This window comes from Lepidochelys kempii, chromosome 13 (assembly GCF_965140285.1).
Source record: "Lepidochelys kempii isolate rLepKem1 chromosome 13, rLepKem1.hap1, whole genome shotgun sequence".
NCBI lineage: Eukaryota > Metazoa > Chordata > Testudines > Cheloniidae > Lepidochelys > Lepidochelys kempii.
Window position 1 is genome coordinate 3,937,807 of NC_136392.1, and position 21,865 is coordinate 3,959,671.

General features: G+C 51.5%; 1 protein-coding gene across 6 annotated transcripts in view; it reads right to left on the reverse strand.

Moving 5' to 3' along the window:
* Positions 1 to 19,557, reverse strand: part of HELZ2 (helicase with zinc finger 2) — a 52,424-nt gene extending 32,867 nt beyond the window's left edge. For 2 of the 6 annotated variants that reach the window (XM_073308873.2, XM_073308874.2), the window contains exon 1: positions 19,321 to 19,557. The gene's annotated coding sequence lies outside the window, so the exon portion shown is untranslated. The remainder of the gene's footprint in view (positions 1 to 19,320) is intronic. The other 4 variants (XM_073308870.2, XM_073308869.2, XM_073308871.2 and 1 more) reach the window with 3 other exon arrangements.
* Between the last annotated feature and the right edge of the window lie 2,308 nt (positions 19,558 to 21,865).

Below are 21,865 nucleotides of genomic sequence, written 5' to 3' on the forward strand. Positions count from 1 at the left end.
CAAACAACAAGTGAGGTATTTGAGGTGGTAAAATAACCCATCCCAGCGCCTGAATTTTCTGAAGTGAGCAAGGAAAAATGCATCATCTCGGCCACAGCAAAACCAAAGGAAAACTCCCGCTCAGCACTTGGTCAGGTTCTTGGGAAACCGGACGTCTTGCTTTCAGGACATGAACACTGCTGCCCCACTGCAAGGGGGGGGAAGAGGGTTGTCCCGTAGTCTGACAAAACAGACAGAAGGGACCCTTCACTCAGGGGACTCCTGCCTCCAGCCCATCGGTGAACCTGCTCTGCACACCCCCTTCCCTGCCGGATCCCGGAGCAAGCTACAGACATTCAAGGCCGGGCTCCTAGCCTCCCTTGCTGGATGGCCGTGTGGGGCCCTTCCCGTGACAAACCTGCTGCCATCTCTCCAGCCTCGCTGTCCCTTCCTGCTTGGGGCACTTCCTCCTTTTTCTCTCCATTTTCCTCTTTCCCATGTGTTTTGCTGACTTCCTCCCTCGCCTTTTGTCTCTGCCTTCCCCACTCCCCCACGCGCTGGAAGCCCCGGCAGAGCCATTATTGGTGCCCCAAGGGCAGACTGAAGAAACCTGGGCTGGCAGCCTGCAGCACTGTACCATTAGAGGTCACATGGGAGGCAACAGCACCAAGCTTGGGATGGGGATGGAAGGGGGATGGGGCAGCTCCGGGGTCCTGCAACTTTCCCCACCCACGGCGGCCCTCTCCTCTGTCTGCAACCCCTGAAATCAGCCTGCCCCCTCCTCCTTGGTTTGAGAAACACTGTCCGAATGGAACACCACGTGGGACAGGTATATCCCACTGTACCCTTCACTGCTGTGCCTTCATTCCACTGGCACCTCTGTGCTTAGCTGCAGCCTCACTGCCCTCAGGCCCCCCGCAATCCAGGCACTAAGTGCTCAGAAGGTTTCCTTTCTGTGCTAGTTGCCTTGGGGTCCTGCTGCCTCTTTGTCCCATCAACCCCCGCACACACCCCCCCTATTGCTTCCACTGACGGCGAGCTTGACTATCACAGCAGTGATCCTTAACTGCTGCAGCCAGCACCTAGATAAGAAGGTGATGGACGCACCAGCAGAAACGAATACACCCTGTCGGGCTGCCGAGCAGTCAGAGTCCAGATGTGGGAAAGGTGACTCACGGCTCAGTGCACAGCCCCATGGGTAATGGGTTGGAAGCCTTCTGTGGGCCGTTTCCTGGGTAACCAGTGGCTGGGAGCATCCCATAAGCAATCCTTCAGGTCTCAGGAGGAAACTGGAGAATGATGGGGGTTGTGGAGCTGCACTGCTGACAGCATTATGGGGCACTGCTTACAAGGTGAAGGCCCATCCCCTGCCCACCTTGACCACAAGACAAAGCACCTGGGGCAGACACCTGGTGCAGGGCCAGGCACATGCCTGTCTCTTAAATAAATCAATCCTTCTGGCACCACAGGCCAGACAAAACCTGAGTTCTAGGGCGAAAACCCACATCAGTGGCCCCAAAATGACACCTCTGGCCTCTGGTTAGCACCTCAAGGAGTGGAATCTCCAGAGAAAGGAAACGCAGTATTTGTAGTAGCTTCAGCCCTGTTATAAAGAACGAAGCCAAGTGCAAGATCTTGCATTCATTTTATACAGAAGCTTCTCGTTGCAAAGCATTTTCACAAGCAAGGATCCTTTCACCCACCTCTGGGGTGGAACACAGCAGCTGTTTAACAACGCACAGAAGAACCAGGCAAAAGTTTGGGATGAGACATAGCCCACGTCCAATTGAAATTGCGGGGGGATTCAGGTAACAGAATCAACTCGCGCTGGAATTTCCCCAGCACACCATGGCCAGCCCTCCCCTGCCCCCCTTACAGATGTTGAAAGTGCCCAGTGTTTTAAATGTCCATACATGATCAGGACCTTCATCTTACTCCAATCCAAATACCTCTCTAGCACCCTGGCATCAGTACAGCATTGACTCAGAAGGCAGGCTATGACCTACAGAAACCCCAGATACCTTGTAGCACTCCAACCACACACTCATCAGGCCCAATCTTTAGCTTCTAAGACGCAGCAAAATCATAGCCCAATGGGAGATCACTTACTGAAGCAGAAAGTAGTCATTAAACTACCCAGCAGAAAGCCGGTGCATCATTAGAATTTCTCCGTTCAGATTCAGTCACCTACGCTGCGTCTAGAAATAAATCACCCCTGACTCATCTCTGGGTGTTTGTTTCAAAACCTTTGCAGACAACACACGGAATTAAACTATCAAATCTCACACTGCAAGGCTGAACCTACAAACTGCATGTCTTTATTTAGAAGGGATGGCACCCTGTCTCTTACTGTACAGGCTTTGTATATTTATCCCTGTAGCCATCTGTCGTCTCCCTAGACATCAGTTGTAAACTCTTTGAAGCAGGGACCACCTTTCTCATCTGCATTTATACAGCACCTAGCGCATGGGGGTCCTGGGCCACAACTAGGACTCCTAGGTGCTATGGCAATACAAATCACGGTAGCCTGCCATATCCCTGAAAAACACACCTAGATACCGCAGAGAGGTGTATGTACGGATTAAGGCTGTAAAGCAAGGACCTACAGGCCTCAGGCCTGTAGGACTGTTTAGCTTAACATGACTAAAGCAAGGCCTAAAGCTTTAAGTTAAAAGGGGGAACTAACTGATAGAATGCACTGCAAACAGGGAATTTTAAGGAAAAGTTTAACAGCTGATGAGTTTAACCAAAACATACATATACTAACTGCAGAAATACCATAGCAACTGACTGACATAAACGCTAGTGATTAGGATGCCATGGGTTAATTAACCTACGAGAATTAGGAGCCCCAATATTACTGAGACGTGGAAGTATGTCTAAGGAAAGGAGGCTGTAACCAATGTTGAACATGAACGGGGGCAGCCCTCCCTATGGGAGGTGGGATACATGGGAACGCGCTAACCTGATGACTATGCACAGATCACCTGGCCTACTTCGGGGTTCTCCACAAGCATGATGTGAGTAACGCAAGTGCTGGACATTCTATATTGGCTCTGTCTCCTTTGCTATGTTACAGAGTTCACGATTTTGTCAGTTTCGCAGCTATACATTTCTACCATTGCTAGTCAGAGAACATGGACTGGATTGTTTCTCGTGTGCTCCTCAATTTAATAACAATTTCACTCCTGTACCTGATCTGGAGGCACCAGCCTCTCAGGCCACCGCATGTTATGTAGAATCAACTCCCATTTACCGATTAGGCTACATAATAAATAATCGTATGACTTTTCAGCACCAAGCACAACTTGGCTTTGTTTCCTGGGGGAGCCGCTGGACGCTGCAGCAACACAGATGTAAAAGAAGAGATGTCGTTTTCCGAGCTGGGGTGGATGGTGGGTTGCAAGGAGCACAAGGGAACACTCAAAAGGCCATTTCTCGGACCATAGTGATCAGAAAAAGGATGCTCTTGGGGTTCGGGCAGCAGAACAAGATTTGGGAGAGCTGGTTCAATCCCTGCTCTGCCACAGATTCCCTGGGTGACCGTGGGCGAGTGATTTCACTTCTCTGCATCTATCCACCCATCCGTACAATGGGGATAACAAGACTTTGTTTTTCCCGCCCTTTGCCCATCTAGATGCAGAATGCTCCTGATGATCCGAAGAGCAGCAGGGACATGGATTTTATTCAAATAATCAGGAGTTCAGGTAACAGAGAGGGCAGGAGCCCTCCTGTGACAGCAGGGGTGCGGAAGGCTCCCTGCACTGTCACAGGAGCCGTTTAGCTGCCAGGAGACCCTGCAGCCCGGGGGCTCTGCTCTCTTATACAAATCTCCACGTCACCCAAATCCCTCCCTTGTCCCCCCCAGGACGGACAGTGTGGAGGTTTAGAGAATAGGGTTTTGGAAAATCAGGAGTATACTGTACAATGCAAGCTCTTTGCGGCAGGGACTGTCTCTTCCCAGGTGTATATGCAACACCTAGCACAGAGCATGCTTGGTGGGGATGCAATGGAGATAGAAATAATAATTTGGAATAGCTCTAATCCTCAGCACCCTTAGCACTGTGGTCCGGTCACTGATCAACTCTTTTGCCACCCCTGTAAGGTGAGTAGATATGATCCTCCTCACCTGTGCTACAGGGACACACCAATGCTGACAGGTTTTGGGATTAGAGCTGAGATTAGTACCCAGACATTCCTGGCTCCCCACTTGGGTGAAATCCCCTTCAGATGCTGCTTTCCTACCCTGCAGACATAATCATAATGGGATTAAAGCAGCAGACGGGCTGACCTCCACGGGTTTCTCAGAAATTCACTGTAGCATGCTAGACCGATTGCTTAGTCTGCCAGCAGTGACAGCGGGCTACTAGCCTAGTCCATTTCCCGAGCTGCCCAAGGACAGAACAAGTAACGGCACTGGGAGTGTAACCAAGCTCCCCGTCCACACGCAGGAAGCAGAAATTCCTCAGGGGCACAGAAGAGTGGCGGCTCAGCATGGGAAAGGCCAAGGAGGGATTAGGAGCATGTGCATGCTTTGGGGCAGGGCTGTCATTTACTGTGTGTGTCCGGGACCCGGCCCCTAGAGGGTGCTGACCTGGTTAGCCAGGTGCGATCACTACACAAGTGTTAAACAACACTACGGGGGCCGACTGATGGGGGATGTGGCATGTGGACTGGAGGTTCCAGAGAGTCCGATTAGAAAGGCAGAAGGGACAATTGTGAGCCTCTTGTACACCACCAGACTCTGGACTTCCCTGCAATAATTCCCGTTTGAAGCAGAGCAGATCTCTGAGAAAACCCTGCCATCTTGCAGGAGCCGCAGAGCACCATTTGAAGTGTGTGTGTGTGTGACAGAGATCCTGCTTCTGGCAGGAATTGGAGTACACCCTGCACTCGGCCCGCAGCAGCTCCTGTCCCTGCTCCAGCCACCGTCCCTCTGTGACGCCCCACCCCCATCCTGCCCCAGAACCACTGGATCACCTCCTCCAAGTTGGGACCAAAAAGTAGCTGGGCCATAGCCCAGGTGGCCCCCTGGGCGCCGCAGCCCATGCAATCCTAATTTAAACATGCCAGTGACGGACCATCCATCACAACACAGCAGCATGTGGAGAGAGAACGTGCAGAGGCTGTGGGGCTGGAGCACGTGGGAGGAGAGGATTAATACAGAGAGTGCAGAGCTCTGTGGTCGGGGTATGGGAGGAATGGTCTGACGGGGAAATGGAGCCACATGACCAGGAAGTGAGCTGATGGGAGACCAGGATGGTACAGCGAGGACAGCAGCACGATATCGATCTTTCCAGTTACCAGAGAGAGAAACCCCCCTGACCAGAAAGGAGAGTCATCTTGAAAACCAGACACCACATACGGGTCCTTGCAGTAACTCTCCAACAGCCTGCAGTCCCTTCCCCCCCGCCCTGTCAGTATCCCATTGAGGACGTTCCCCCCCCCGCATCGCCTCTTTTTATTTTTGTTACCAATTTTGTTAAAATTTCACCAAGAAAGCTCCCCACAATGGAGTCCATCAGGACAAAGTGCATTTGGAGAGAAGGTCAAGGCAGTTCCGTGTTGTTTCACTTGGCTCCAAGCTCAAGGGATTTTTACCTAGGGGGGACATGTAGTTAAAAAGCTAAAATTTACTCAAGTCTAAATATCAGATAAAACTCCATGCTAGAAGTTCAGAATTAAACGCTGCAATGTATCGGCTAGTCAAGCGCCTTTGGGACCCAGCAAAAGTTCATTTAGTCCTAGGTCAATCCCTGACTGATGTGGGACCAGCATTTCCATCTAAAAAATGCTGGAAAATAAAAAAACAAACAAGAAAATCCAAATCTCTGTCGGACAAACGTATCTGCAGTTCCAGAGACTATCCTGCCTGAGAGGAGCAGCTGCGAGGCTGTGTCTGGCCTCTTCTGGGGCCAGGGGATACCCAGATAACCTGCTGATATGCTAATAGCAAAGCAAAGACAATCTAATAGTGACACAGATCTGGAGTCCCTGAACCCAAGGCAGCTCAGTGTGATAGGAGGATGCTCAAGGTCTCCTGCCTATTGATTAGCCAGTGTTAGAGAAACAAGTCCTAAGGCCTGGGTATTCACAGCTTTTCACCAACAGCCATACTCACTGAGCCAGCAGTTTGCTGGGTCATCGTGCGACTGCACTTTAACAATATATCTCATCTGCATCAGCAATAAGGTCATTCCTAAGGGGGAAAAGTGCTTGATCCCAGTCCAGAATAATCCTAAACACAAGCGAGGCACCTTCCCAGCCTCATGGAGTCCTCAGCTTGCCATCTCTGACACAGCATCCACCGGGGTTCCCTGTGAGCCTTAGGACATAACCAAAGATCATCCGCTGCCCTGTGGCCACACGCAATGCGCCCATTGACCCAGCAAGTTCCTTGTACTTAGATCACGCAACATATGGCCTTTGGGCCTGATTTTCATGTTGGCGCACTTAATTGTCTCCTGCAAATCCGGTGTGCATGCAGCAATGGGGCAAACGGCAACTTGCTCCCAGCCTGGCTTCCTGGGTGCTATGGAAATCCGGCCCAACTCAATTACCACAGTGGGCTGGAAAAGGTAAAGCCACAAATCTTCCCATGGGACAAATTCTTTCCAGGTGGAATGCTACCGTTTTACTTGACTTATGCCAAGGATGCATCGGACCTCATGTTTCAATTTCCCTGCAGGCAAAGTGAGACTAGCACCACCTCCCTTCCTAGCACATTGCTAGGAGAGTTATTTATTGTTTGTGGTGGCAATCAAGACGTTAAGTGCCAAGTAATATTATTGCTATTATGATTTAACTGCACAAATTGCAGAGTCACGCTGTGATGCTGGTGAGCCAAGTGCCAGCTCTGGCCAAGACCGTAGGTGTGAGCTAAGAACTGACGAACCCACAGCTGGAAAACAAACCAGCTCACCTGTGACAGGTGTGATTGTATTGTTAGAATTTATTGAGTAATTAGACTCTGTGAAATGCTTTAATTTGCTGCATGCATTAATCTCACTTGTTATGTCTGTATTCCACGCTATAAGGAAATACAAGAGAGACAAGGCGGGTGAGGACATTAAAAGAGATCACCTCTCCTCTATATCCTGGGACTGACAGGGCAACAACAACTCTGCAAATAAGGAAATATGTAAGTTTCAATTTATAACTTTGAAAATGTTTGCTCTGAACTTGTGAAGCCAGGCACGGGACTCGTTCCCCCACCTGTCCAGGAAGACTCTGAAAAATTAAGTGGGCCCTCATAAGACAAAAGCTTTGTTTATTTCCCCCCTCCACCTGTGCAGAAGGCCTCATCCCAGCCATTTGAACGCTGGAAGAGGAAAATAAAAATAGCTGACATGATTTTTCATCTCTTTGCTGTTTGAACTCTCACAGGGCCAGAGACTCTAGCTCAGTGGTTTCAACCTTTTTTCCTGTGCGGACCCCTGCAAAATTTCAAAGGGAGGTGGGGACCCCTTTGGAAATCTTAAGAAATAGTCTGTGGACCCCCAGCGGTCTCTGGGCCACAGGTTAAAAACCACTGCTGTAAACTGAAACGAGATCTCTTCGGGTTATCCCTGGGTCTGCCCTAAAAGACATGTCAAATTGAGAGATCACTGCAATTCTGTCACTCTTAGGAGCTGGATTGCAACTCATTTGGGTGTAGATGTTTGCTTGCTTTCACCTTTAAATAACTAATTTATTTATCCTAGCTAATAAACCTTTTGACAGTTTATTACAGGATTGGCTACAGGTGTTGTCTTTGGTGTAAGATCTAGGGCTGGGGTTCTCACAACACATTTTTTGGTGGAGTCAGAGTGCGGCCACCAACTCTTGCTGGTGGCCGCTCTGACAATTTTTCCTAAAATACTTAATTAACTTTAGGAAAAAAATAAATAGGCACACAGACATTTCCAAATCACAGTAATTTATGTATGAAGGGGTTTTCCACAGACTGAATAATAAAAATAATGTACAGTTGTCTCTATTTCTTTACTGGACCTAAAACAAAATAGAAACACAAATAAGGTGCTTTGCATGTCCTTGTATTTTGTTGTTGTTTCTTTTGCTTTTTTGGTTGCGTTTTCTTTTTAGATTTGCTAGCTAGTCAGTCTGCGCCTGTGAAAAGTGATATTTGTATGTTTATTAATATCACTCTTCACAGATGCAGACGTGTTTGCTATCTGGGAGACAGTGAAAAGTGATATTAACAAACATACAAATATCACTTTTCACAACAGATTTACTCAACCCTGGCAAGTCGGGGGACAAATTCAGCCTTGGATGGGGAGGTGGGTAGGGAGGCAGTGGGGGTCAGGGGAGGCAGCAGGGGCCAGGCTATGAGTGGGATAGTGAACTTTGCAGCCAGGAGATGGAGCCCTGCAGTTAAGGGACGGAGCCCACCACTGCGCAGCCAAAGCCCAGAGCCCAAAGCCCTGCGTTTGGAGCTTATCAGCACGCGGCCAGAGCCTGCCGCCCGCCACCCCAGGACTAAAGCAAGAAGCCTGAGCCCCATCGTTCCCAGGAAGGTGGGGAAAGCACACTGGCTGGCTCCAGAGGGGGGCAGGGCCCAAGCCCTGCCGGCGGCCATGCGGGAGGGGCCGCTGCTCTTCCCCCCACACTCCAGTTACCACCCAGGAGGCTGTGACTGCAAGAAAAGCCCCTGGTAGCCATATGCACTGATCTAGGGTATTCATTGATCAGGGGAAAGTGACTGGTCTCTTGGGGCTAGGAGCAACCTCAATATTTTGTAATTTTTGGTGTAAGTGACCAGTTATCACTAAGTCCAGCTTGCCTGGACAGCAAGATAGACTGGAGAGCCTACTGGGATGTCTGGGACTCCATGGAAAGACAGTTACAGTGACCCAGGAGTTCACATTTGTTACTGGTGAAATCTAATTATAGAACGCACCACCAGAGTGGGGTGTCTGCCCTGTTTTCTGACAGTCTGCCCTGCAGTCGACACTCACGCTCGTGAGCCACTCCAGACAATGTGGCACACGCCCTGGGAGGAAGTATCAGTAATCTGGCACGAAAGAAAAGCTCTCCTTGGATCAGGGGACAGGACTCTCTTGTTCGGGTTAGTAACCCCAGAGCCAGTAACGTTCCTCCTGACAGGAGTCATGGGTTTGCTAGACGTCAAACAAGGCAACACATTCCCACTGGCAGGTCTGCTCATCTCAAGGCATCCAGCGTTTAAAGAGCTATGACTGGTGGAGAAAAAGGTCTCAGTTATGTAGCTCCATTGTTTTAACAGAGACCCTTTTACTGTATGGTGCATGGAGACTATATTCTTTTAACCAATCATATTTAGGTTCAAGGCATACAGCTGATTTACCGCACTGAACAGAAAGCCCTTTGCATGCCCTGTCAAGTCACCAAGGGCCCATGTACACCACAGTTACAACAGTCAGGAAACTCCTCTTCAACAGAGCTTCCATTTGCAGCATAGACAGACTAGGACCATGGCTAGGTAGGCTGAGTCTGCACCAAGCGGCTATGCTGGCATAGCCTTTGCAGTGTAGATGTAACCCTTCTGCCCATCAGAGTTGGCAGCAACAAGGGCCGGGTTCAGTATCTAGGGGTTCTGTTTCAATAACACAATGCAAAACCAGCTCGAGCCCCCACCCAGTGACCTGGGACAATCACATACCACCCCCCTGGGCGCCTCTAGTAGACTAACTCATTGGTTCCTTCCAAAGGGCCTCAGGAAGCCCACTGTGGCTTCCACAAGCCTGTGTGCTAAACGTATTGGCTCCTCACTAGTCACCCCTGGTGCATCATAAGTTAACTGTTTTACTGATCTTATTACCCTGTCCCATCTATTGAGAATCTCTGCTGTGGAGGGGGGGGTGGGAGCGACAGATGGAGAGGTTTCCTTTGAGGGTCCCTCGGCTACTGGCGTAGGCCCCTGCATCTCTGGTTCTACCAGTGGAAAGTCCAAGGTGCCCAGGGCACCTTCCACCTGTATGTCTCCACTGTCCAATATCCTGTGTGTGTGTCATCACAGGGGGCGTCCCATCGGCGGCACAGGGGTGCCAGTAACAGGCCTAAATACTTCCGCCATGGGATTTAGGGCTGATGAGGGGGAGCGCTCTCTTGGCTCAGCTAATCAAGACCGAAATCTGATCTCCATTCCAGAGTACACTATGGTCATGTCTTCCTCCTCAGACTCACTCTCAGATGTGCTGAATAGGGGTAGGTTAGCTGCAGGGGGCCCGCTGTCCGTGTTGGATGGCGGCTTTGGTTTAGCACTTTTGTTCTGTCTGGTTGCCCTGTCGTGGCCCATCTCATAAGGGGTGCCTACCAACTCCCCCACAGGGAGCAAAAGGTTTCTATGTACTGTCTTTATTTGCCCTGGACCCACTACAGGTTTGATCTTGAAGACCAATCTCCCAGCTTTTCCATCACCAGGTAAGGAAGTGCCTTCCACCTATCAGCTATCTTGTGTTTGCCAGCAATACTCAAATTTCGCAGCAGGACTCTGTCCCCCGGCTGGAGCTCCTGCGAATGCACTCTAGCATCATATCGATGTTTGTTGCGGTCTGAGCTCTTCCGAGCCGCAGATGTAGCTAAGTGATAAGCATCCCGCAGCTTTTCTCTTAGTCAGGATACATATTGCTGATGAGTTTCATAGCTATCTCCATCCTCTGATATACCAAAGCACAAGTCTATGGGCAATCTTGGTTCTCGCCCAAACATCAAGAGATATGGGGTGACTCCCATAGCATCGTTCTTTGTGGTGTTGTAGGCATGCACCAGGAATACGACATGCTGGCTCCAGGTTGCCTTCTGCTCTGGTCGCAAAGTCCCCAACATATCTAACAGGGTTGAACCTCTCTGGCTAAGGATCACCTTGCAGGTGATAAGGCGTTGTCCTAGACTTTTTAATTCCCGCTATCCTCAGCGCCTCCTTCAGAAGGTGACTCTCAAAGTCCCACCCCTGATCCGAGTGTATCCGGGCTGGGAATCCATTCACTGAGAAATATTTGTCCCACAATACTCGAGCGACGGTGGTGGCCCTCTCATCACGTGTGGGATATGCCTGTGCATACCGTGTAAAATGGTCAGTCACTACTAGAATGTCCCCAACATTCCTCGTCTACTCCTAGAGACAAGAAATCAATGCACACCAGCTCCAAAGGTTTGTTGCTGGTGCTGTTCTTCAGATATGCAGCCCTTGTGAGCAGAGTTTTCCTTTGAACATATCGAGCACATGTCTCACATTTCCTGCAAACATCTTCAGCCATCCAGGGCCAATGGAACCTACTACGAATCAGTTCCAGGGTCCTCTCCATCCCCAAATGCCCAAAGTCATCATGCAGGGCCCTCATGGCCAGGGCTCTGTACTCTTTTGGCAGCACTAGTTGTGCTCGTTGCTTTTGTAAAGGGTCCATGGCCATTCGGTGTAGCACTCCCTGAATCAGTTTTAGTTTGGTCCATTCTCTCAATAGTAGTTTACCCTCCGGGTTAGGTGGGACAACCGCAGCTGGACTTCACCCCTCCCTTTTGGCAAGTAGTGCATCACAAATGTCAATATCTTGCAGCTGGGCTTCTTGCCAGTCAGCAGCATTGAGCATGGGCAAAGGAGATTGGTCCAATGCAATATAGTTCACCGAGGCAGAAGGCGCGCTTTCAGGGGGCAAGCCCAGAGCTTCTGCAACATCCCTGAGGGCTCTCATGGGCCTCTAGCTCTCGACAATTCACATTGCAAATAGCTCTCACTCCATCAGTGGGTATCACAGCAACTTTCAGAGGTGTGGACAACGTATCTGCATCTACATTGCTTCTCCCTGATCAGTATTGAATGCTGAACTCTTAGCTAGCCAAAGCAGCCACCCATCTCTGCCCTGTAGCATCCAGCTTAGCACTCGTTAACACATAAGTCAGTGGATTGGTGTCTGTCCACACATGGAACTGGGCACCATACAAGTAGTCTCAAAATTTCTCGGTGGTGGCCCATTTCAAGGCCAAGAACTCCAGCTTGTGGGTGGGATAGCGAGTTTCACTGTCAGACAGTCCTCGGCTGGCAAAGGCTACAGGTTTACATTTGCCTTCCACTTCCTGGTACAGGACTGCTCCCTGACCCTCCAAACTGGCATCAGTATGCAGGATAAACGGTTTGCCTGGGTCAGCAAAGACTAGGACTGGAGCACGAGTTAGGCAAGTAATGATTTCTTGAAATGCCTTTTCACATCTCTCATCCCCCTGTGGCCCAAATGGTTCAAAGGGACCATAGTGTCTCTGTACAGGAGGCTGTGGGGACTTCCCCTTATTCTTGGTCTTAATTTGTTTTTGCGGGATTGGTGTCCCCTGGTAAGATCATTCTGAGGTTTTACAATCGTAGCATAATTTTTCACAAATATGCGGTAGTAGCCACTAAATCCAAGAAAGGTCTTGAGTTCTCTGTAGTTACTTGAACATGGCCATGGAGTAAGTGCTTCTATTTTATCGGGATCAGTACTCACACCCTCATGGGACATGATGTGACCCACATACTTAAATGCCAGTTCTGCAGAACTGGCATTTGTCAATTGAAAGCTTCAAACCATAATCCTCCAACCTATCAAGCACTTTAAAAAGTCTTTCTTCATGCTCCTCCAACATTCTACCAAACACAATCAGGTCACCCAAATAAACTAACACATGCAGTAAATTCATGTCTCCCACAACTTTCTCCATAAGCTGTTGAAATGTGGCAGGTGCTCCAGAAATCCCTTGGGGCATGCGTTCAAACTGATAAAACCCTAATGGGCAGATGAAGGCTGTCTTCTCCTTATCTTCTTCTCCCAGAGGGATCTGGTAGTAGCCGCTCCGAAGATCCAACACAGAGAACCACTGGCTTCCCAGTAAACAGTCTAAGGCATCTTGGACTCGAGGCATAGTGTACTGGTCAACCACAGCACTCCTGTTTAGAGTGCGATAGACAATACACATCCGGATTTTCCCATTCTTTTTACGGACCACCACAGTGGGTGAGGCGTAGGGGCTGCGGGACTCTGTAATGATGCCAGTCACAGCCAGCTCCTGAAGATGATGTCGCACATCTTCCATCTCAGAGAGAGCAATCCTCCTAGATCTCTCCCTAAAAGGTCGAGAATCATGCAGTCTGATGTTGTGCTCTCCTGCTTTTGCACATCCCACTCATGCAGTGAGAACACCTTGGATCTTTCCCAAAGTTTCTTCCTCAGGCGATCTTTCCACTCCTTGGGCACTGGTGAATCTCCAAAGTCAAACTTTGCTGGGTCTATTGTCGGAACTTGAGTTTCACACTGGGGTTTTACAATTGATTCAGGCTCAAAGAGGTCTGCTATCTTTTGTCCTTGCTTCACAACAACATTGCGACACGTTTCTTTAGCAAATTAGTACAGTCACTCTTTCCTGGGCTTCAGCAGGTAGGGTTATGACTCCACTAGGGACCAGCACTCCTTCCGGGAGCTCTCCTTCCACAGGCTGCTCTATCATTGCTAATGCCCCTTTACTGCCTTTCAGCCAGGTACTCATGAGAAGCACCTCTTGCTCCGTCCTTGCAGGCACTACTAAGGGGGTCGTGCCCGCATACTTCAGTGCCCCAATCGGTAGCTCAGATGTCTCCTTTTTAGCGCTCTCGATTTTCTTATAGGCTTCAGCACAAAGCGGATGGATCGTCAGGGTATTCAGGTACTGGTCCCCAGCCCTTCATCTGCAGTAATCCGTGAGTACCTTGAAGAGGCTGGAGTTGGTCCCTATCAACACAGACACATCAGAGGTCCCTTTAGGGTCAGGGCATCTTAAGGCAGCTGTGTCTACCTCTTCTCTTACTCCAGCAACCTCCTCTGGGAATTCCAGGTGCACTATGACATACCCTTGGTAGGGGTATTCATCCATGCTGAGGCCACACAGACCAAGGCCGGTCAGTGACTGTATAGGCAGGTGCCTAAGCATCTGTTGGTAGAATGACTGAAATATAATAGTCACTTGAGATCCAGTGTCAAGCACTGCTTTACACTCCACCCCTTCGATCCTCACCGTGACCTCTGCTCGAGGCCCTATCAGTCCTGCAGGGATCCCAGCTGGACAGTCTTTTCTGAGGGACTCTTCAAATCCTGCAGGCCTGGGTGGTCCCCATCCCCAGACCCTCTGGCGGTTACAGGATCTCTCCCAACTGATCCTCAGCTTTCCATACACTAAGGAGGGATTTTCTTCATTACGGCACTTGGCAGCTCCGTGCCCATCCTGACCACATCAGTAGCAGAAGAATTCTCCTTTCCCCCTTCGTCTGGGTGGGCCGGTGGCTCTAAATGTTGACCTCTCCATTGTCCCAGTTTGAGGCTCCTTATTCTTGGAAGTCTTAGCTCGGTCAACGGTACTTTGCAGCTCAGCTATCCGTTCTGTCAGGACCTGCATTTGTTGGGCAAGTTCCTCTCTGGTGCTCACCATCAGTACACTGGCCGTTTGTAGTGGTGTTGTGCTGGCTGGCTCCGATGTCTGGGCTTCCCAAAACTCGCTAACAGCACTCAGTGATTTCAGCTCTTTGTAATTTTAGCTTTTTAGCGATTTCAACTCATAGTAGGGGAGCCTCAGTACTGGTGCAACATTGGCCCCAAGTGAAATCAGCTTAGCAGCCTGCAATCAGACTCCTAACAGAACCAAACTCAGCTCTGTTATTACACAGTGTAGAGAGAATGGAGTGAAATTGGTGTTTCAAGCCCTCGAAAGGCACCCACACCCCCAGGTACACATACCTATTCCCAGCCTCTCTCATCTCACTGGATTCTAAAACCCACATCCCTTGCCTAGCGAGTGCTACTTAGTTGAGGGCAAGTCCTTCAATCATAAAATGCCAGGTACAGTTCTACTGTCCTTGATTTACATAACCGGGATAACAACACTTTATTACTCCTGCCCCAATAACAAAGAGACCGGGGATCCCACAGCAGGCAAAGTGACCATTTTGGCAAGCAGTCCCATCATGCTAAGCGGGGTGGGTGTGCTCATGAAAACGAGATCAGCCCTTGAAGACCTTTTCCACAACTCACCACCAGATGTCAGGGTAGAGCTCAACCTGACTCTGCTTACATAGACATAGCCTCTGACAGAAGAGGAGAGCGCTCACTACCATGCAGGAGATGATCAGCGCCTCACCAGATCTAGCCCCAGCAGCCTCGCTACCCAGCCACAAAGGGCTGGGGGTTTCTGGGCATACCAGTCAAAATCCCTGTGCTTGCCCACCTTTGACAATTTATCCTGAGAAAGGAAAACTGGAGAGGAAGCTGGCCTGGGAGTCAGGAGACCTGGGTTCTATCCCCAGCTCTGCCACTGACTCAGTGACCTTGGGTAAGTCATGTCCCGTCTCGGTGCCTTTGTCCCCTCTGTCAGAGATAACACCTTTGTACAGCGTTTCCATACCCAGGGATGAGACGCACCAGGTAAAAGCTAAGTGCTGTTGTTTTATAACCTACAGTGAAAAATGGGTTCAGTCACTGGGTTTTTTTTTGAAGATTGTAATGCCCCATCCACACACCCCTGCTGCCAGAGGGCAGCTCAAGGCACCAGGGCTGGGCCACACTAGAGAGTTAGGTCAGCCTAACTACATCGCTCAGGGCTGCGAAAAACTGCAAGCCTTGTGTGCTGTAATTAAACCACTGCACAGACACTTCTGGGTCGACAGACAAATTCTTCCGTCAACCTAGCTACCACCGCTCAGAGCGGTGGTTAGAAGAACCCCTTCTGTCACCGTAGCATGTGTCTACACTACAGTGCTATAGTGATACAGCTGCACTACTGTACCATTTCCAGTGTAGACATAGCCCGAGTCTTCAGAGCATTTCAAGCCATGGCAATTCTGTACCCTCCGCAAGGCCAGAAAGGGCAGCATGCAATCCATGCCTCTGGAATTCTGCAGCGAGTAGTGGGCTCCTTGTTAATGCAGACGACACACTGCCAAAAGCCACAGAATCTCTAAAGCTGGCTCCAATCTCTGTTGCCCTTGCTGCAGACTTACAGGATCCTGGCTGCAGGGGGAAGGCTTCTAATAGAAAACATTCCAGAGAGAACCTGTGGAAGTCCTTCTTGGGAGAACAAAGGACTCCTACACAGTGCATGGGAGGGGAGCATTTGGGCATAAAGATAGTGCCTCTGAGAATGCTTCAGTATCAATTGAGTTTAACTGCCCCACTTCACAACACTTAGCATTTCCAAAAGGGGCTATCAGGGTGGTTGGAGTTGAGCTGAACTGGCTGCTTGGATAATAGTTTACACCTCTGAATTTGCTATTGTTTGACTGAAGCATCAGGGACACACCAGGTCAGCTTCCATCCTGACAGCTCTGCCCTAGTCAGAAGGGCTGGACACGTTCTTTGATTTTAAAACTAAAGCTTGGTCTCTTCGACAACAAAAACCAGTAGAAAGTTACAGGGAGAACATACAGGTCCCTGGACCTCAGGTACTGTGTGCTCACAGTGACCACAGTTCAGTGAAGCACTTAGGTCCACGTGCAAACCCGAAGCATGTGTAAGTTCCACTGAAGTCAGTGTGAATTAAGGATATGTTCGAGTGCTTTGCTGAATCAGACCCTATGTTCTCCAGCATGTCTGGCTGGATGCATGGTTCAGGTTCACTCTGCTACCAAGATTTCATCTCTATTTCCTTTGGGGCCTTTAAAATGGAATACCTAAAGACAGGCCCTTAAATAACAATGACCAGATTTCTTCTAGGGGTGCTGAACTTCCCACCGCATGGAGCTCACTGAGAGTGAAGTTTTCAGCACCTACTACCTCAAAGTCTGTCTGGTCTCATGGGTAAAACACTGGGCTGGGACTTGAGAGACTTGGGTTCTAGTCCCAGCTATGCCAGTGGCCTGCTGGATGACCTTCACTTTCCTGAGCCTCAGTTTTCCTATGGAGATAACGGTACTGGCCTCCCTTGCAAAGCACTTGGAGATCTGCTACTGCCGATGAAGTGAGCTGTAGCTCACGAAAGCTCATGCTCAAATAAATTGGTTAGTCTCTAAGGTGCCACAAGTCCTCCTTTTCTTTTTGCGAATACAGACTAACACGGCTATTACTCTGAAACATATAAAACCACAGGCACTACTGGGCCTATGAGATCAGCTTTTGTTTTGAAAGGACATTTCTGGCCCTTTGGGCTATAAAGGGAACTCTCCCCGCTGCAAAGAGATCCAGGGCTATCATCACTGGGACATACCTTTGCCACACCATTGTTTAGGTTGTTATAAATCCGGACTGTTCCAAGCAGCGAGGGGTGCTATCAGAACCCAGCCACCAAGAACATTCACTAACCCATCGGGGCCCAAGCATTGCAAGCAACATTGTGGATAGTTTTCAAATGCCTGTAAAAGTGCACTCGCCCTTTTGTGGGAGAACACTAGAAAGCGTGACCCTATATTCTAAGCAGGTTCACCGTTGATCTCAAGTTTAGATGCAAGTCACAGATCCTGATAGAGGAGGCTGGTATATTACAGCCCTTACCAAAGTCCAGCACATATGTGTAGTGCCTTCCTACCTCATTAGGATTAATAGCTGGGCTTATTTCTCATAGGTTATATTTTCTCCTCGCATGAAGCCCTGCTACACTAAACTGCTCCCTTTGCCGCTGCTCCAGCCCTTTTCCCGTGCACCTCATGGAGTCCAATGTGCAATATTCAGCTTGTCCACCTCTACCTCATCTGCTGCTTTAAAAAACAACCACCAAAGAACAACAATTCCTTTAAACTCCAAAACCAGCATACTCTTGGGATCAGGGCTGTATACTTTCTGCCTGTACCGCACCTAGCACGAGTCTCCATTCTGGTTCAAGCCTCTAGGTGCTAAGTTAGTATGAATAATAAATAACTTCCTTGGAAACAGAGATCCCTGAATTTAAGGCGCCGCCTCCTACACACGTGTAGAGAAACGTATTCGTTGTACTTAAGGGGCTCGATTCTGCTCTTCAGCACATCCTGGCAACTATAACAACAGCCCTGCAAATCCGCAGATATCCGCATCCGTGGATGTGAGTATCCGCGGGCCAGATCAGATGCGGATACAAATCCGCACAGAGCTTTAACCATAATTCCAAAGAGGCTGAGAAAAATAATTTGGCCTAGTGTCTTTATAGTTAGGCTTTGCCTTGATTAATTATTTACCAGTGATCCCCTAATGAGTTACTCTAAAGAGAGCCATTAACCCCCTTAATTAGGGGTGAGTGACATGGGTCATCATACCAGATGTGCCCTCCCCATCTTGGCACACCTGGTATACCCACAGAACACTGCTCCTTCCCTTTGTGCCAGCCATGGCAGCTCACCCCATCTTCGGGTGCAAAGCCCCCCTCTACCACACACCGCAGTGACAGGTGCATGGATGGGCCTCCACAGCCCGCCCTAGACTCCTGCTCCCCATGAAGTCCCCATACAAGCAGCCAGGGTTCTCACTTCCTGGCAGAGCGCCCCTGTGGTTTGGGAAGCCACCAAAACAATAAATATTACTCCTCTTTTGTTTCTAAGAGGTGGCTGAAAAAATAAACCCAGATATTCAGTGTAATAAGTCAGTTGGATCTGACAGGACCCCAGAACTACGAGTAACCAATTCTGAGACACAAAGTGCCACACCTCTCTAACTGCCTGCCTACACCGGGGTCTCATGGCCCCATGCCCTGTTGGTGCAAATTCCTAGCACAGCGCGAGATCCTCCTCATAGCAGTGCAGACGAGGGGTTTGCACCCGCCTGCCGACAGCAGGCTCCAAACCCAGCCCAGCCGGGACAAAGCCGCCCGTGGCTTCCCCGAAACACGCTGCTCGCGTGCCCGGCACTTGGCTGGGACGGGGCCGCAGACAGGCTGCTCTGCTGACCAAAGCAAACAACTTCACTCGCTCCGGGCTCTCCCCTAACGCTACGCGGGGAGGTGGAAGGGCTGCATCCGACTCCTGACCCCTCACACACCAGCCCGCCGGGAAACCAGACCCCGAACTTCCCCCAACTGGCCCTGCTCTGGGGCAGCCCCGCCCGGGCTTTCATACGGCCGATAACGCCCGAAGTCACTTCTCACTTCCCCATCCCACGTCGCCGCGGAGCGGGGACCCGACGGGCTGGCTCTCGGGCAGCGCCTGGGGAAGGAGGTGTCCCCGGAAACAAGGGCGCCCCAGTCCCCAGCACCGCCCCGCTCGGGGGCCGCCCACGCGGGTCAGCCGGTCCCGGGTGGGAATCCCGCAGGGGGCGGCGGGGACCCAGCCAGGCTGGCAGGGGGAGCCTGGGGGAAAGCGAGAGCGGCTCGTCTCCCCCCCCCCCCAAGCTGAGACTTTGCAAACTGCCCTGCCCGGGGTCCCCGAGCCCTGCCCGGAGCGCCCCTCCTGGGGGCCGGCCAGCTTCTTACCCCGGCGGCCGCATGGAGGGAAGGAAACTTTGTGTCCCCTGCGCGGCGGCGCGGCGGCTCCTGCCGCCCGGCGCTGGGGGGTCCTGGCCCGCGGGCTGCGGCCGCTGAGCTGGGGCTGACTCGGTCCAGCTCCCTCTAAGCCGGGCTGTGCCGCGATCGGTTTCGTTTCTGGGCCCTCGCTGCATTCAAACCTATGGCAGCGCCTCGCGGAAATTACATCACCGCAGCCCCGTGGGAGCCCGGCCGGCCCCCTCCAGCCCAGCCCCCCCGCATTCACAGCCGCACACTCCCCCCCCAGCCCTGAGGGCAAAGCCAGCTCCGCCCCCTGCATGCACAGCTCCGCCCCCCCGCATTCACAGACACACACTCCCCCCCCCGCCCTGAGGGCAAAGCCAGCTCCGCCCCCTGCATGCACAGCTCCGCCCCCCCGCATTCACAGACACACACTCCCCCCCCCGCCCTGAGGGCAAAGCCAGCTCCGCCCCCTGCATGCACAGCTCCGCCCCCTGCATGCACAGCTCCGCCCCCCCGCATTCACAGACACACACTCCCCCCCCGCCCTGAGGGCAAAGCCAGCTCCGCCCCCTGCATGCACAGCTCCGCCCCCCCGCATTCACAGACACACACTCCCCCCCCGCCCTGAGGGCAAAGCCAGCTCCGCCCCCTGCATGCACAGCTCCGCCCCCCCGCATTCACAGACACACACTCCCCCCCCGCCCTGAGGGCAAAGCCAGCTCCGCCCCCTGCATGCACAGCTCCGCCCCCCCGCATTCACAGACACACACTCCCCCCCCCGCCCTGAGGGCAAAGCCAGCTCCGCCCCCTGCATACACAGCTCCGCCCCCCCGCATTCACAGACACACACTCCCCCCCCCGCCCTGAGGGCAAAGCCAGCTCCGCCCCCTGCATGCACAGCTCCGCCCCCCCGCATTCACAGACACACACTCCCCCCCCGCCCTGAGGGCAAAGCCAGCTCCGCCCCCTGCATACACAGCTCCGCCCCCCCGCATTCACAGACACACACTCCCCCCCCCGCCCTGAGGGCAAAGCCAGCTCCGCCCCCTGCATGCACCGCCCCCTGCATGCACAGCTCCGCCCCCCCAGCACCGCCCCCTGCATTCACAGCTCCGCCCCCCCAGCACCGCCCCCTGCATACACCGCTCCAGCCTCCAGCACCGCCCCCTGCTTCCACAGCCACCCTTGGGGAAGGGACAAAGCCAGCGCTGCCCCTGCATACACAGCCACCCCTTTCCTCCAGCCTGGGGGGGTGGGGACAGAGCCAGCACTAACCAGCCCACTCCGCTCCACGCTGACTACCCCCATCTGCTTTCCAGCCTCGGTTGAGACCAACTCAGAGCCAGCACCATCCAGTCTGGTGCATGCACAGCCCTCCTGTTCCTCCTACCCTCCTGCATCCAACCCATCGCTCTTTTTCCCTTCCCCTTCCTCTTTACCGCTGCCCTCCTTACCTTTCCATCAAAAATAACCTGGCCCTGAGGGGGCAGAAAACACCCAAGTTGCTGCACCCATACAGTTCCTGCATAGGCACTGCCCCCCCGCCCCCCCTCAACTCCGTCTGAGTGTCCTACCGAGCCAGAGCTTCCCCACACCCTGAAGCACGGAGCAGGTATATTGCCTGGGCTGGCTTATGGGGAACGGAATCCAGGACCCCTGCCCCGGCCAGCTTGTTCCAAATGGTCTCTGGCATCCAGAACTTGGACGCCTGGGGGGTAAGTTAGATCCATAGATTCCAAGGGCCAGAAGGGCTCATGGGGATCAGTCTGACCACCTGCACAACACAGGCCATAGACCCTCCATGAATTAATTCCTGTTGCCCTAGAGCAGATCTTTTAGAAAAACATCCAGTCTTGATCTAACAAGGGCCAGTGATAGAGAATCCATCACAACCCGTGGTGAGTTGGTCCAGTGGTTAATTACCCTCGCTGTTCAAATGTTGCACCTTATTTCCGATGTGAATGTGTCTTGCTTCCACTTCCAGCCACTGGGTCTTCTTCGACCTTTGTCTACTAGAATGAAGGAGCCCACTGTTAAATATTGGTTCCCCATGTAGGTGCTTACAGACTGTGATCAAGCCAGCCCTTAATCTTCGGTCTTTGTTAAACTAAATAGATAGACTGAAGGAGCCCAATCACTTTAAGGCAAGTTTTCCTTAAAATGTGGCATATGTGACATACCTTGACTTAGCAAAGCTTTTGATAGGGTCTCCCACAGTATTCTTGCCAGCAAGTTAAAGAAGTATGGATTGGATGAATGGACTATAAAGAGGATAGAAAGCTAGATTGTCGGGCTCAACGGGTAGTGATCAACGGCTCGACGTCTAGTTGGCAGCCGGTATCAAGCGGAGTGCCCCAGGGGTCGGTCCTGGGGCTGGTTTTGTTCAACATCTTCATTAATGATCTGGATGATGGGATGGACTGCACTCTGAGCAAGTTCACAGATGACTCTAAGTGAGGGGGAGAGGTAGATACGCTGGAGGGTAGGGATAGGGTCTAGAGTGACCTAGACAAATTGGAGAATTGGGTCA